General features: G+C 41.6%; 1 protein-coding gene across 2 annotated transcripts in view; it reads right to left on the minus strand.

Annotated features, from left to right (window-relative positions):
* Positions 1 to 14,119, minus strand: part of EPHA6 (EPH receptor A6) — a 1,141,406-nt gene that overhangs the window by 305,571 nt on the left and 821,716 nt on the right. The gene's annotated exons all lie outside the window — the stretch shown is intronic.

The following is a 14,119-nucleotide window of genomic DNA, read 5'->3' on the forward strand; positions in this document are numbered from 1 at the left end:
AGTTGCAAAGGCAGAAGTTCTTTTTTTTCTTAGCAGCGATTGCTGCCCTGAACAGAGAAAGAGGAACTGACGCTGTCCCCTCTCTCTGTAACCCCGGAAACCAGGAGAGACAAGTAGTCCGTCACTTTCGGTTGCGCCTCTTTGTTTACCTGGCTGCCAGCGTCCAGCAAAGCAGCCAATCAGACCAATCTGTGCCTGATCGCCTGCATGGGAGGCTAGAGGAGAGGACTTGTCACGGCCCACGCTGTCACAAGGGACGTTGTTCATCCCTTGTGACAATAAAGTTAATAAAAATAAATGTTGTATAAAATAAATAAAAATAAAATAAACATTTAAATCACACTGGTCCCACCGTGCTTACACGCAAATTCTAGTACCAGACCTTCTGTGCAACTCTAAACAGGTAACCTGCAAAGACGTTTAAAGTGTCGCCTATGGTGAGTTTTAAGCACCGTAGAGTGCCGCCATTCCATAGACAATTTTAAAGCGTGACATGTTAGGTATCTATTTACTCAGCGTAACATCATCTTTCACATTATACAAAAAATTGGGCTAACTTTAGTGTTTTTTTATTTTTTTATTTATGAAAGTGTTTTTCCCCCAAACAATTTGCTTTTTAAAAACCGCTGCTTCAAAAATACTGTGTGACATAATAAATTGCAACACCCATCATTTTATTCTACGGGGCCTCTGCTAATATATATATACTGTATATATATATATATATATATATATATATATATATATATATATATATATATATATATATATATATATATATATATATATATATATATATATATATAATGTTTGGGGGTTCTAAGTAATTTTATAGCAACAAAATTGATTCCTACATGTAGGAGCAAAGTGTCAGAATGGGCCTGGATGGGAGGTGGTTAAAAGACCAAACTGTCCAGCAAAAGAGACAGTTAGAGGGTTGAGACAAACCATTTAACACTGAGGCCCCGTACACACGACCAGTTTCCTCGGCAGAATTCAGCTTCCGACCGAGTTTCTGGCTGAATTCTGCCGAGGAAACTGGTCGTGTGTACACTTTCGGCCGAGAAAGCCGACGAGGAACTCGGCGATGAAATAGAGAACATGTTCTCTATTTCCTCGTTGTTCTATGGGAGCTCTCGTCCCGCCGAGCTCCTCGGCGGCTTCAGGGCTGAATTGGCCGAGGAACTCGATGTGTTTGGCACGTCGAGTTCCTCGGCCGTGTGTACGAGGCCTCACAGGAATGCTTACAATGGTTTATGTGAAACCTTTATCCCAAAATGGAAAAAAAAAAACTGTTGCTGCAATTGTTTAAAGGCAAATCTAAACCCTCCAATCTTTACCAGCCTTAACAACTGCCATCTAAAGCCAGGTACACACTATGGAGTTGATTTACTAAAGGCCAATAGGCTGTGCTCCTTACGAAGTGCAATTGCACGCTGCAAGTGCAGTTGCTCCAGAAGTTAGAAAATGAGGTAAAGCTTCACTTTGCAAAGAATACCTAATCACATGCAAGAAAAATAAAAAAACTGCATTTTTGCCTGCACATGATTGGCTGATAAAACTGCATTTTTGCCTGCACATGATTGGCTGATAAAAGTTAGCAGAGCGTCTGCTCATTTACTAAGCTCTGGAGCAACTGCACTTGCAGTGTGCAACTTCACTTTGCAAACTGCATAGTCTTTTTGCCTTTAGTAAATCAACCCCTATTAGTCTATTTAGGTTGATTGGAAAAAAACTGTCAGCTCCAGTCGGAGCTGCTGTACTAAGCATGCAAGGTTAGTTCAGAGATCTCCCCCACTGAGCTGTTTTGTTCTGAAAAGGGGACGCCCCCCCCCCCCCAACCGCCAGAACACTCAGATCAGCACTCTCTGCCATTGGTTGAGAGCACTGATCAGGAGTCGAGCCTCTCAGGCAGACTGACATATACACGGGCCGAATGTCAGCTGTTTTTTTTTTTTCTTGTCTCCCGACATTCTGCTCGTGTGTATGGGACTATAGACTCAGTTTGATCTGCAATTGCCATAATGCTGCATATGTACTCAGCTATGACTCCAGCTATTTGATGGCTTGACAGTTCAGTTCAAAGCTAAAATAAGCACACTAGTCCTTATAACAATTATCATTCAAGCCACCTTGAATATATCTCTTTTGGGAAACATTTAAAGGAGTGGGTTCCTCTTTAAAAATTGTGAGCTGTAATTTTTTTGTGAAGTCCATCTAAACCTGCTAGTTTGTCTAAAGTTGGCCATAAATGGATAGGATGTGGGCCAGAAAACTCTCAGAACATTAGAATGTTGTTTGAAAGATTTTGTTTACTTTCAACATTTGATTTTGGAATGAATGGACTTTACCGAACGAAAACCATATACACTATTAGAAATGTGTAAGCCTAAGAAAATGTTTCCATCCGGCATCTTTGAATTTTCTTTTCACTGCTGTCGAAATCAAAATGACATTAGTGTGACCCCACTAATATTTAGAAAAATTAACAAACTTTCTTAGAACATTTCTTTCCTAAGAATTTATGTTCCAAATTCCACCCATCTATGATCAGCCTGAGGCCCCGTACACACGTCCGAGAAACTCGAAGGGCAAAACACATCGTTTTGCTCGTCGAGTTCCTTGATAAGCCGCCGAGGATCTCGGCGAGCCAAGTTTCCTCATTGACTAACGAGGAAATAGAGAACATGTTCTCTATTTGGCTCGACGAGATCCTCGTCGGTTTCCTCGGCCAAAAGTGTACACACGACCGGGTTTCTCGGCAGAATACGGCTCCGATCGAGTTTCTGGCTGAATTCTGATGACAAACTCGGTCGTGTGTACGGGGCCTAACAATACCCTCCCCCAGACTGATAATGCTGTCATTCAAGATTAGCTCGGTGGCTTCTCCATCCAGAGTAAAGTCACCCTAAGACAGGAAACATATTAAAAATAATGTAAAAAAGAGTAAAAAAAAATGAATACAGCAACCTAAGGATTGCTATTATGTTTTTTTGTTTGGGTTTAGATGTACTTTAAACATATCATTGAAAGCTTTTGTTAACCGGTTCCCGACGGGCGCACGATGATGTAAGTCGACAGAATGGCACGGCTGTGAAAATGGGTGTACAGGTACGTTCCCTTTAATTTGCGAACCGTGTGGTCGCGCACGCACCGCCACCTGGCGCGCCTGACGAGAGGGCATCCATGATAGGCGGAACACTGAACACAGTGTCTCCTGGGAAGCTGAGTGTTTCGCCTATCATGGAACAGCAGAAAGAGGAGTCGCGGCTTTTGAAAATGGACGGCCGCTGTCTGAGATTCAGCATGTCAGGGATAATGTAAGGGATCGAGACATGCAGTGACACAGTGAGGCATGTATCAACGGCACAGTGAGGCATGTATCAATGGCACAGTGAGGCATGTATCAATGGCACAGTGAGGCATGTATCAATGGCACAGTGAGGCATGTAACAATGGCACAGTGAGGCATGTAACAATTTCACAGTGAGGCATGTAACAATGGCACAGTGAGGCATGTAACAATGGCACCGTGAGGCATGTAACAATGGCACAGTGAGGCATGTAACAATGGCACAGTGAGGCATGTAACAGTGGCACAGTGAGGCATGTAATGTCACAGTGAGGCATGTAATGGCACAGTGAGGCATGTAATGGTGGCACAGTCTGGCATGTAATGGCACAGTGAGGCGAGGCGAGGCATGACTAGTAGGAAGGGGGTCGTCTTATATGGTGAGTATATCCCAAAACCAACATTTTAGCTGGAAAATTAGGGGGTCGTCTTATACGCCCAGTCGTCTTATACGCCGGGAATATGGTAAAGAAATGTAATTAATACAGCAACCTCATCTAAGGATTATTATGTTTTTTTTGTTTGGGTTTAGCTGTGCTTTAAACATATACTTGAAAGCTTTTATTAAATCTGTTTTATAACTGTAAAAAAAATACATATTGATCCTTGCTGATAACTCCATGTGCTCAATGCCTGTTCTGCACGTTTATCAGTTACTTTGGGCCAGATCCTCAAAAGAGATACCCAGGCGGATCTGCTGTTCCGCCTGCGTATCCCTGTTTCTATCTTTGGAACTGATCCACAGAATCAGTTTCCAATAGATAGGCAGAAGATCCGACATGTGTAAGGGATTTACACTGCCGGATCTTAGGATGCAGTACCACATCCGCAGCTGAGGGCATTTCGAGTCGAAATGCCGCTTCGGGTATGCAAATTAGCACTTACGGAGATCCACAAAGCTTTTCAGCTTCGTTTTTACTCCGTAAGTTTTAAGTTGCATGTGTAAAATTAGGGCTGCTTTTACAAAGTGTAAACTGTTTACACCTTGTAAAAGTAGACCCTTCTTTCTCGCGACGCTGTTTTTTTTTTTTTTTTTGCCCGGCGTAACTTTTTTTTTTCCCGACGCAACTTTTTTTACCCGGCGCGATTCACAAAACTCGGCGTAACGTAAAACCGCGCAAAGCACGTCGGGAAAATGACGTCGGGAGCATGCGCAGTAAGTCTGGCGCGGGAGCGTGCCTAATTTAAATGGGACTCGCCCCATTTGAATAGGAACGCCTTGCGCCGGCCGGATTTAAGTTACACAGCCGAAAATTTCTAGGTAAGTGCTTTGTGGATCGGGCACTTAGGTAGAACTTTTCCGGCAGTGTAACTTAAATGGGAATTTTTAAGTTACGGCGGCTGGCTGTGGATCTGGCCCATTGTTCTCAGCTAGAGGACTAAAAAAAAAACTCTCTATGTGATGGAAAAGAGGAGAAAGGATGGTTTTTCAGGGTGGCAATGTTGTTTCTCCATAGTTACATTATATGGAGTGTTTCACTGGGAAGGTAATAATGGATACAAATAATAAAAAGCCTTTGTTTTTAAATTTAGATATACTTTAGACCCAATGATGTCCATAAACTTGGCAATTTTGTTGGCAGTTTTGGAGCTTTATATTGACTTTCCACTACAGCAATCTGCCACTTTCATTTGTTTCCCAGGTTCAATCAACTAGTCAAATGAAAATGAATTGGAAATCAATCAAAACTACTAAAGTACCAGTCCAAAGATCTGTTCAGTTTATTTCCACACCAGTCAATCATTTGGCCATTTGGAACTCAGACACAATTGAAAGTGTGGGTGGCAGATTGCTCTGGTTAAAAGCTTACATAAAGTCAACGGGTCACTAAACAAGCACTGTATGCAAAAGTGCAGGGCAATAGAACACAAACTATGTATGAATTCAAATGTGTACACCCCTTCCTAGTTGCACTAAGCTCTACAAGGCCACAAGATGGTCATATACTTTTGGAAGCTGTCCACTAGCTTTTAAATGAGAAAATCAATACATTGAACAGTCAACAGCAATCTACCTTCCACAATTTTCATTGTTTCCTGCCTTCCCGGACTAAACTGATGTATACCTTCTCAAATTACCAAGTTTATAGCTGGTATCACAGTTCATGTTTTCCCTACTTACAGAAAGAAGCACATGCAGCCTAAATAATAATATATTAACGAAGATTATATGTTTTCAAATCCCCAAGATTGGCTGTTAAAAGTGAATACAGCTCACCTGTATTTACCAAGGTAAGTGAAGACTTGCTACTCCTTTAGTAAATGAGGCCCAATAAGTGGTATGTATAAAAATCATTACTCTCATGAATGCACAAAAATACGGAGACTTAAACATTTTACACAAGTAAAAAAATAAGGAATTTCCATACGATAATAAAAGTACACCTTTGTCATGATTTGACTTTCAAAATTGGAAAAGTGCAATTGTGTAATATAAAACAATACTTCAGAAAATAACATACAGGTTTTTTTCCCTAATAAGTATTAAAACATCCCTTGTGATAGCAAATAAAATTACTTACAAATACATTAAAGAAACATTACAAATGTCAAATATATGCAGTTATAGATCACTTGGGAGTATTATTGAGCTCTTAACCTAGTAATGGAAAAAAATATATAGTAAAATATAACATAACAATTTTGTTTTGCCTGATGCTTCTGAAACAAACAGCAATAATTCCTGGGTTTGAAACAAATACAGGTCGATAGCCAAGAATTTTCAAACACAATTACAAATCATCTGCCTAATTTTCCACTAAAGGCTTCTCTGGACTATGAAGTATAAGTCACACAGGCTTCGGGGAGCAAAATTAAAGGGGAGGCAGACAGACCATTTGTTTCACCGTATTACTTATCACATCCCATACTTGTGTAATCCTGCAACAATCAAACATTAACAGCTACTAATTCTATTAGCAGAACACATGGCTGGCCACAGATAATACAAGAGCACTCAGTTGGTGCATGTAAGCTTAGCTTGGCCTAGTAACCTCTATGGAGGGGAAGAAAAGGACACTGGTTTATTACTGGGAAAAGATATTGATGTAAAAAAAACATATGCCCCGTACACACGATCGAGATTCCCGGCGGTAAAAAGTCCGCTGGGAATCCCGGGGGGGAAACTGAGAACCTGCTCGGTCACTTTCCCCATGTACACACCAGAGGTTTTCCCTTTGGAAAAACTGCGGTGAGAGCTTTGGCTGGGAATCTCGACCGTGTGTATGCTCCAACGCAGTGTTTCCCATAAGGAAACTGCCGGGAAAAAAATATGGCCGGGAATCGCGGCAGGAAAAAAGAGAACATGTTCTAATTTTTCCTGACGCAATTCCTGTTGGTTTTCCTGACGGGAAAACTACCATGGAGCATACACACGGCCAGTTTTCCTGGCCAAAAGCTGTCAGGGCAGTTTTCCCAACGGGAAAACTGGTTGTGTGTACGAGGCATTAGAATGACATCCATCAAGACATCAGGACTTTAAATGTACCCATGAGGAAAAATAATCTCCAATCACAGAATCATAAATCAACTAGAAAGCATCTAACAGATCAAATAAATGGTGATCAACCTTCACATAAAGTCTACAAACATTCTACAAAAACGTAGAATACAGTGTATTATACACATCCAGTATACAGGTTGCCATAAATGTCAACGCCATGTTCGTCAACACGTTTTGAAGTCCTATGCTGCTTCCTTGGGACTGGGCAATGAAATATGTTCTATATAATGCTTTCACTTGATCTTAGATAAATATATAATGAAATACAGAATATCATACTTTATATTGTATGAAAAAATTCATACACATGTCCTTTTTTACACATTACTTACATGTTAGGTGAATTAGTCTTACAGCCTAATGCGTTGGAAAGCAGATCACCTGTAATAATGCTTTGTGTTTTTTCTTTAGTCGATGCTTGAGACCATTGCACTGGTGCCTGGGACAGATATGATCACTGTTTTGGATCTGCTTATCCAACTCACTTAATATGTAGATAATGTGTATAAAAGGACATGTGTATACGTTTTTTGATACTATATCTAACACTGTATATAGCGTGACATATATTAGTCCTAGGCAGGTCAAATGAACAAATTCTATACAATATAAATCATCGGCCAGTCCTGAGGAAGTGGTATTTAACCATGAAACATGCAGACAAATATAGGTGTTGACATTTATGGCAACCTGTATACTGGATGCTGTGGGCAATTAGATTCAAATGAAGAGTTTTGAAAAAGGTAATCCAGCCGTATGCAAGGTTAAGGGCTTCCTGTCCATGTTTATTTGGTCAGCAAATAAAGCAAACAGAAAGGCTTCCCGCACAAGGGTAGAAAACATAGTCCACACTTTAATTAAATTTACATGATCGATCTGCTCTTTCTTCCACCTGTCTGGTTGGTATACCTTATAGTTGACCACTCCAACCTTTTCCATTATTTCATAGGGTCCTTACCACTTCACTAGGAACTTACTTTCCAGCGTGGGGACTAAAACAAGTACGCGATCTCCCGGATGGAAAGTTTGAATCATTGCTGACATATTGTACACTTGACTGTGTTTCTGCATGTGTTCTCGAACAAGGGGCATTACTGAAGAAATTCTATCCTGCATGGCTGAGCTATGCTCTATGACACTCCGGTAGGGAGTAGTTTCAGTCTCCCAGGTTTCTTTAGCGATATCCAGCAACCCTCTGGGATGCTTCCCATACAAAAGTTCAAAGGGTGAGAACCTTGTGGAAGACTGGGGGACCTCTCTAATTGAAAACAACACATATGGCAGTAGACAATCCCAGTCTCTCCCAGATTTAACCATCACCTTCTTTAGCATTCTCTTGAGGGTTTTGTTAAAAGAAACGCTAGAAAATACATACTTTGGTCTTTTCATAGGCCAGGTGACCCCCCAGGGATGCGTATGGACCGGGTTGAACTCTGTCCTCCTATAAGGGCCAGGCACCATGAGTTGTTCCACAACCTCACCCCAAATTTGATCAACCCGATACAACATATCATGGTTAACCGCTATATAAGGAAACACATTATCCAACCCGGGGCTACTGGGGTCTCATTGTTTACCGTCACATTTTTACCGGCTTGCACCAGAGAAGGATCCTGTAACTGGGCGGACCCAAAATTGTCCTGAGAGACCTCTAGCTTCGACACACCGGGCAATTCTAGGGTGCTGCTCGGATAAGGGTCTGGTAACATTTTTGGCGGGGACCCCACGCCAATTTTTTTTTATTTTGACATGACATTTCACTTAAAATCAATGCCGGACTCAAAGAGCCTGGTATGACTTTTGAGGGGGACCCAATGCTGTTTTAAAAAAAAAAAATTGGCGTGGAGTTCCTCTTAAAATCTATAATAGACCCAAATGGCCTGGTGTGGATTTTGGGGGGGGGGACCCCACGCCATTTTGTTCTTAATTCTGTCATAGGGTTCCCTTTAACCACTATAATACACTGAACTATATACCCTGCACTGTATTATATATACTTCACTGACTGCACTATACTGTATATTCCCCACTGTATCATATATACAACACTGACTGCACTATATACTCTGCATTAACCCTCCAAATGAACCCTTTATATGTGTAAGAAGGGGCAAATGCGGTCTAGGTCCCACACACACTAAAATTAAAATATTGCTGTGGTGGTGTGGAGCCCCCGGCATAAACAATCATATATTGATTGGTTTACACAAACGTTATTGTGTTTGCAACTATAGTATGTATTTATGGATTTATTTATTCATAAAAAATAAATTATACCAGTAATAGCGGCAATCAGTGATTTATAGTGGGACTGCGATATTACAGCGGACAATTTTGACACCTTGCTTGAACCAGTAACACTAAAGCCCTGTACACACGATCGGAATTTCCGATGGAAAAAGTCAGATGGACTTCTTCCATTGGAAATTCCGACCGTGTGTATGCCCCATCGGACTTTTTTCGGAGGAATTCCGTGTCAGAGTTTAGATAGAGAACATGTTCTCTTTTACTCCGATGGAATTCCGTCAGAATTCCGATGTGTGTTTGGCCGGGCAAAAGTCTGATTGTGTGTACAGGGCATAATACAGTGATCAGTGCTAAACATATGCACTGCCACTGTACTAATGACACTGGTTGGGAAGGGGTTAAACATTTAGGGCGCTCAAAGGGTTAAATGTGTGCCTAGCCAGTGTTTATGTGTACTGTATGTGCTGCGTTTACTTTTAATCCGCATTAAAAATTGATACATATATGTATGATATAAGTATATAGATTACAAAATGTTGAGCCAGTGGCCAACACGTTTCACATAAATCCAGTGCTTCTTCAGGATCCACAAGCTCTCTATGTCAAATTTATGCATACAATGACGTTGTATATAGCAATGTGTAGATGTTTTTAATTATAGGAACTCTGTATAAAAGCAGTGTGGGGACCTAGGTTCAGATGTGATCTGTTATAAGGTAACCCATACAATCTAAAAGGAACAAGAAAATCCATGGGAGAAATCGCACCGCCGGGTATATAATGCCCAAATGTGGATGGAAGAGCCAGAGTATAATAATTCACTCTTGCTTGACATACTAGTACATGCACACTGACCAGTGACCACACCAGGAATGCCAAAGAAGAGGCTTCAGGGGGACCAGTCACAAAGACTGATGGGGCCTGCCAGAGCGAGGAATAAGGTCATTATTACTGCTAATTCCTCTACCCCTAGACCCCAGCATTTCACCCTTCCAGCGCAGGAAGGTCCATTGCAAGAGTAAACAAATCATTTGTTTCTGATGTGTGGTGTTAGGCATTAATGTTTTAAATCATGTTTTAAAAAAAAAAAACATCTTTGCAAACTGCGGGAGCACAGAATTTCCCATAAGAAAAGTGTGACACTAAGACTGAGGCCTGAATATTTTTCCATGTAAGGTAAGGCTGAAATCATATACAACCGACTTGTGCTTAGCAGGAAACACAATTTGCTGGAGCTGGAAATTTCAAGATGGAGTGTGGAACGCCTCACAGAGCATAAATTGTGAAGGTAATAAAAAGAGAAACTGCTCCCTGAGGACAGAATTCACAGTCCCTGAAAGCGTTAGTAAATTTTCACATGGTTAAAACAGCACTGTATTCCCGCTCTGCTGCCTAATAATCTTCCTTTCCATTGAGTAGTATATTCCTTTCTCTCTTGGACCGCATATTATTCAATGATGACGTCTGATAAGTAGCGCTGGAATGAACCAGCAAGACAGAGGGCTTACCACACTGCTCCATACACATATTACTGTACATTTTTACATTTTTAAAAGAACACTCCAGTCAAACACAGCAATGTTGCAAAAAAGCTAAAGAAAGAATCATGTAACCAGAGGCTATATTCCTGACAAGAAACCATGTGAAAAGTCTACCAAACCTAGCTGTAACAGATTACAGTATATAACTTAGATTAAAAAATATGCATAGATACCCGTATTTATCGACGTATAACACGCACAGGCGTATAACACGCACCCTAACTTTAAGAAGGAAGTTTCAGGAAAAAAACTTTCCAAAGCCCCCTGCGTATAACACACAGGCACAGTTTGCCCTCTATTTTCAGGATAAAAAAGTGAGTGTTATACGCCAATAAATACAGTATATATATATTTTTTAGATGAACTTATATAGAATATCAAAGTGATGTAAATAACCTTGTCAATATGTGATAATGTTCTAAAAACCTTGTTTCCATATATAATTTATACTCAGACTCTGCTTCCTGCGTTGCTGTGCTATACATTGGTTGTGCTTAACTGTCCTATCTCACAAAGCAGGTTTACAAGCCTCCCAACTGAGTGACAATAAACTCACTACCTGTGTGGTTAATACCTTAGGCACGGAGCACATTTCTTTCCTGCAACAGAAAGCATTGATTTCCCGAATCCCTCATGCCGAGCCATTGTCTTCTCCAGGCCCCCGTTGGGAGAAGACAGCGATTATTGCTAGCGGCTACACCAGCCACCAGTGATAATCGTAAGACAATCCGGCAGACTGGTTGTACCCAAGTTGATCGATCTATTAACTTGGTACATTTAGCCTGCCCATTAGCTGCTTCCAGACCGCTCACCGCATACTTAGTGTGGCAGGGCAGCCCGTCTGCGCAAAACAACGTACCTGTATGTTGTTTCCTCTTCTGGGTCTGGGGGGGTGCGCTGCCGGCGACCCGCTCCCACTGTCATTGGACACAGCGGGAGCCAATCAGTGGGACTGGCGGCCGCGATGGACGCTGGGACCAGCCGATCGTTCACTGGAGGGGCAGAGCTATGTAAACAAGGCAGACCGTTGTTCTGTCAGAGAGGAAAAGAGAGATCTTGTGTTCCTGCTAATCAGAAACATAAACTCTCTCTCTTCCTCTAGTGAGTCCACCCCTCACACAGTTAGAAATCACTCCCTAGGAGCACAATTAACCCTTTGATTGCCCCTGCCAGTTTCAATAATAAACATAATAAAAAAATACTAAAAGATATATCAGAAGTGATCCAAAGACAACCCTGATCCAAGCGCACAATGGTGTAAGTGGATTTTTTAGAAGGTAAGTAGCAGCTATTATATAAAATAAATACTAAAAATCACATATGTATTATCAAAAATGATCAATAAAACATTAATATTGTCAATAATAAAAAAATAAAAATGCCATTAAACTATCCCATGGTTTACGGACAGGATAACTTTTGCGCAAGCCAATCAATATATGCTTATTGCAGTTTTCTTTTAAATTGGGGATATTTGTTATAGCCAAAGCTAAAAAATATATTCTTTGGTTTATAGCGCAAGAAATTAAAACTGCAGAGGTGATCAAATAGCCAGTTAATTGTCAGTTAAAGCGACGCAGTGCCATATCGCAAATAACGGCCTGGTCATTAAGGGGGCAAATCCTTCCCGGGCTGAAGTGGTTAAGGAGGTAAAACCTTCCGGGGCTGACATGGTTAACGGTTCAAATCTCGGCCAATTCATGCTGAACCAGCCGAGAGTCGAGAGTTGAATCTTCTATGGCTGGCCTTATCTCAGTGATTGTTAAGAAAAAGAAAGAGCATGGTAATTTCACCAAGCCACTTTGAACTCCTTCTAGTGACTAATCTAGTTTATCCAAGCATATAAACACTGTGCTACCTTCATATTCTGCCCCATTCCAAGCACAGTCCTTATTTCTGTTAAAAGTGCAGCCTAAGCAGATTAAGCATAGATGTCCCTGATATACAAATGTGGAGTTTTTTGTAAGATATCAACAGCAAAGTCTTTATTTCTATCACTAACTACTCTCCTGACATATGCAAACAGCAGTGACACATACTGTCACAGACAGTGCTGAGGCGTCTATGTGGGTGACAGCGTGGCCCAGGGATTGACTGGCCATAGGGACTACAGGGAGTTTCCCGGTGGGCCGATGGCTTAGTGGGCCATTTTTTTTAAAACAGAGATGCTGCTTGGAGGACTTTTTTTAATGCCCTGGCAGCACCCCAGTGTGAAAGCCTGAGTGCTTTCACACTGGGGCTGCAGCGGAAGCGTTTTTCAGTCGCTTTACAGGTGCTATTTTTAGCCCAAAAGCGCCTAAAAAACGCCTCAGTGTAAAATGGGGTCCTACACTCACCCCCTCTCTTTTACACTCACTCTCTTTTTCTTACACTCACCCCCCTCTCTCACCTACCCCCTCTCACCCCCTTTCCCTCAACCCTCCCTCTCTCTCTCATTCCCCTCTTTCTCACCCTCTCATGATATACAATAATGGATGTAGGGGCCTTTTGGTGGGCGTGATTTTTCAGGGGGTGGGGGCAGCATTTTATTGAATTAAAGTGGGCCGGTCTGGATGAAGTCCAGGGCCAAATGTTTGTCCCAGTCCAGCCCTGGCGTGGCCTCACGTTCTCTATGTTGTATAAGGGGCAAAACGATGGTCCCCAAAAGGGTACTACCTTGAGGGGCAGATTTGAGCTTTTAGTTGACAGCAGAGCTTTTTTTCTCAGAAAATAGGTGCAGGAACTCAACCACGACCCCGTTCAGATTTCACAAACAGTAAAAGGGTCCTAAAGGGGCATTAAATACCAGGATTGCATTACATACAGAGTGCAGAGTTCAGGGGGGTTACACACAGAGTGCAGAGCTGTCACTTGTAAACACAGAAACCAGACTTCTGTGTTTACAAGTGATTGTGATGAGCAGGCACCAAAGGGTCTGAGCCAAAGGTGGTGGAACTGAGTTCCCCCAAGTTCCCTCTGAAAAAAAGCCCTGGTTGACAGATTATGTACCAGTGAGTTCCACAAAGGAAAGAGTTAACATGATGAAAATTACATTTATTTGATTGTAATGCTCCTAGAGTTCAGGTTTAAGCACACACCTTTTCATATCTTTTCTTTCTTATTTAGGGTGTAACGGGGTAACATTTACTGACCAAACACCTCCAAACTGCTATTCCTCTCCCCATACCCCCCTTCAACTTACCTAAATAATGGAGCTCTTCTTCCTGCAGGGTTCTGTATGACGCACAGTTCCTTCATGCATTCAAAGATCCATTCTACACAAATTTGTGAATAGAAGACTACAGGTCCCATCTGCCACCACGGCAGAGGGACTCAGATCTCAATGGAGCACAGGTGTGGTGACAGAAAATGCATACATGTGTGTGTGGACCCAGGGCTGGGGAGGAGTCTGCAGGAGCCTGCGCACTCTCGAAATATTAAATGCAGGTGCAATGCTCTAAATACACATAAATAAATACATGCATTTTTTTTTTTATG

The sequence above is a fragment of the Rana temporaria genome, chromosome 2, assembly GCF_905171775.1.
Source record: "Rana temporaria chromosome 2, aRanTem1.1, whole genome shotgun sequence".
NCBI lineage: Eukaryota > Metazoa > Chordata > Amphibia > Anura > Ranidae > Rana > Rana temporaria.